The sequence below is a fragment of the Diachasma alloeum genome, unplaced genomic scaffold, assembly GCF_001412515.2.
Source record: "Diachasma alloeum isolate Michigan unplaced genomic scaffold, Dall2.0 Dall_scaffold_00211, whole genome shotgun sequence".
Taxonomy (NCBI): Eukaryota; Metazoa; Arthropoda; class Insecta; order Hymenoptera; family Braconidae; genus Diachasma; species Diachasma alloeum.
The window spans coordinates 1,450,333-1,454,243 of record NW_021680376.1 but is presented as its reverse complement, the minus strand read 5'-3'; positions in this window follow the sequence as shown (position 1 = coordinate 1,454,243).

Sequence of the window (3,911 nt, the reverse complement as noted above, 5' to 3'; positions counted from 1 at the left end):
TGAGTGGAGAAAGTGACTCAAATGTTTTCCTTTAAGACCCACAAAGAATCTCCACATGACCCTCATGGAACCTTTCTGACCCTTATGCTCCTCCTGACTCTCATTAGAAGATCCCTGTATCAATTTCATCTCTATATCACTGTCACATGACCCTCATACAACCTTCATGTATGTCCTAACCCTCATTAGACGCCCGACCCTTATGAGTCTGACCCTTACGACCCTTATGAGATTCTGGCCCTTATGGACATCAGAGACAAATGAGTGGAGAAAGTGACTCAAATGTTTTCCTTTGAGACCCACAAAGAATCTCCACATGACCCTCATGGAACCTTTCTGACCCTTATGCTCCTCCTGACTCTCATTAGAAGATCCCTGTATCAATTTCATCTCTATATCACTGTCACATGATCCTCATACAACCTTCATGTATGTCCTAACCCTCATTAGACGCCCGACCCTTATGAGTCTGACCCTTACGACCCTTATGAGATTGAGACCCTTACGGCCATCGGAGAAAAAATGCATCAGGTAAGTGATTGAAATGTTTTTATTCAAGACCCAGAAAAAATTTCCACATGACCCTCAAGGAACCCTTCTGACCCTTAATAATATGAGGTATATAATATTCTGACCCTCACGATTCCGACCCTTACAATCCTGACCCTTATGACCTTCATAAAATTTTAACCCTCACCACAGCTGCTTTAGAATTTAATAATAAATAAATAATCACCACTCATGATGACTAATCCAAACAATGAATCTAGTAATTCATTCCTCAATTACTCATTAATTAGGAGACCCCAAGATTTTTCAATTTCCTTCAATCCGACAGTATGAATGAAAATCTCATCAGCATGCAGTGACCTGAATCGAATTACCATCCAGCATCTAAAAGAACAAAAAATTCCCGTGAAATTATCCCCCCCCCCGGACTCTTTACTACGTCATAACTTATAAATATTTATCTGTCAAAATAAAGAAGGTTCCTCGGCACTCGTGCAAATCCCCCGGTCGCATTAATTTCGGTGGTTAGCGTTCTCAAATCGCAGTGATAGTCTTGCATATTTATTTTTACTACAACTACATGTGCCAACGAATTTCTCGCGCGACCGTTTGCCGTGACCCAAAAGGTGTCCTAATCCTGACAAACGTCCTCGCGAGTATTACTGCGACGGATTATACAGGGATGAAGAGGGGGAGGAGAGGAGAGGAGCGGAGAGAAAAATAAAACATGAGCGCGAAGAGCAGAAGAGAGGGTCCTCGATTCTTGAAAGAGGCTCCTCATTGTCCGACATCTCTATCGACTGTGTGCCACCTTTTATTCTCATCACCGGCGCCTCATTCTTCTTAACTTAATCCCTCGTCGGCGTTTTTTTTTATTTCCTCAACGTCTGACTAAACGATTTGCCTTTGTTAATTTATTCGGGTGCTTAGGTGCTACTGACGCGCTTTAAGGAACCGGAATGTTGAACTAGTTCCAGTCAAAACTTTGGGGAGAAATTGTTGGTGAGAGATTGATATGCGGAATTGGGGGCCGTTGGAGCTGATAGGATTAGTGATTTTTTATTTTTTTATAGTTCGTAGGACAAAATATTAATTGTATTTTATTATTGGAGTGAGATAAGGTTGGAGGAATGTTGGCTGCCGACGTTGGGGTAATATTGGCTGTCAACGTTGGGGCAATGTTATTTATTACCAAAAATACATTAACTATATTGTGACAAAAGCAATTTCCCACTTATTTCCGGTACACGTCTCTTCTCAATTCACGAATCATTTAAAAAATTTCATCAAAATCTCCACAAGTATTTGCATTCTATCACTCAAAATCGTGATTTAATTTTACTCTCATGAAATATGTAGTCCCCCGGCACCACTTGAAACGCTCAGTCAAGATGACTGGTACAACGACCCAGATTTCGATGTTCACGACAGAAAATGACACTTTCAAAAAAAAAAATGAAACAATCGCTGCTTTCATTCCAGTTTCTTTTTGTCCCGATAAAGATGAAACAGTTAATGTAATTTTGGAGCGTTACAGTGGAGGTCCACTCATTGTCCCTTTCCACACGAGGCATCCCAAAAGAACGAGACACAATGGCTCATTTGTCGGGGGAATTTCGGTTGACTCAATGAGGTCGTGAAATCGGAGGGAGGCATATCGCTGTTATAATGCCACGGTTGTACCTCATATTGGGAGCTATTTCCGGTGCATTGTTGATGATTCCGGGGACTAATTTTCTTGCCTCATTCGTCGTTCTTATCTCCAACATTTCGAACGAGTTTATCAACACCCAAGTGTGCATGAGGTAAAATCGATCGTCTTCAATGGTCAATAACTCGAGAACAGCAGAGTGAAATTCAAAATTTTTTTTTTCATTTCCAAGGTAATTTGACAGCCTTCAAAATAAGATGTGACTCGTTCGAATCGCATCGTTCAGTTAGGAGGTATTGACGATCAAAGACGACTCCGATTTGGAGAACTCTCGTATAACAGTTTATTTCGAAAATAGTTGGTTGAATAATTCATTAATTATTCAAATGTGCCTGGTATATTCGATCATTGAGGACACCTGATCCATCGCGGTGGCTCTCTTCATCGCCCGATCATTACACCGAGTGAAAAAAAAAATATCCAGCTCCCGTGTTTTGATTCACGGAAATAGAAATGAAACGAAGCGCGTAGAGACCTTGGTGTAACGTCGAGACATCCGGTGTAGATTGAATTAGACCGTATAATGGACTCAGGTGATCGCAACGAGACCACACAAATCCGGGACGGTAATATCCTTACCCGGTGTAATGAAGAATTACGCAATGTAATTAGCATTAATCATGGAAGATGTATGTGGACGAATGCCGGGAGATTATTCCGGGGAATATTACACTCATTCTCGCACTCTCTTTATTTCCTCAATCAAATTCCCGTGGTACGAATGTGATCATTAACACTTCTATTTTTGGCGAATGACGGGACGTTATTTTATCCTTCCATATGAGGGCGAACGCACAGTTGAGGACGTTTAAGCAGTTTTATTTGGATCCTCAAATAATTCCGGACATTGTAATTACGCGCATTCTAATGAGGTACTAAATGGCGTTTCGTGCGATGTAAAATGCTAATTCCGTTTCATTTCTGGGCCTTTTCACGAATAAAATAGTTTTTCACTCGCGTCTCTACGACTCGTTCTCCAGATGTTATCATTTGTTCAAGTAGGTTGAGCCTTTTGGTTTTGAGAGGGCGCGTGTACCGGGGGTCGCTCCTATACAAACGTCCACATCCTGAGAACTACGACTCGTAGATACGTGAGTTGAAAACCATTTTATTTGCTATGAAATTCCCTGCGTTTGTCACACTGCATGTCTCGATGACTTGTCAATAGTTTTCGAGATATTTAAATTGACAGTGGGGCATTGTAGCGACAGCGAGAGCACCTTCACTCGAGAGTGGATCCGTAGTACATGTACACATGACTGTGGGCATCGTATTCCCTCCATGCGCAGTGGTCGACTGCGCAACTTCCGTTGGGTTTTTCGTGACACGAGATTTTTCAGGGATTACTCTACCACTAAATTTCGATAACGAGAGCCAAGATGTTTACATATCAATAAATGCCAACAGAATAAGTTGTATATATTTCGTTATGATGATAAATTGATTGATTCTTTTCTATCAAATATTTTCTATTGAATATTCCTACTGATAAAAGGCACTGAAAAGCTGAAGGATTTTCAATAGAAATTGGCGAAGAGGTTGGGAGCACTCGCCGAAGACGAGTGAAGTGATGTTCACACATCAAGAACTGTCATCAATTCATTTAAAAAAAGCTCTCACGTCTAAAAATGAAAACACTGAGAATAGACAAGAAGCATGAATATTCGAGGGAATTTTACGACGAATAAAA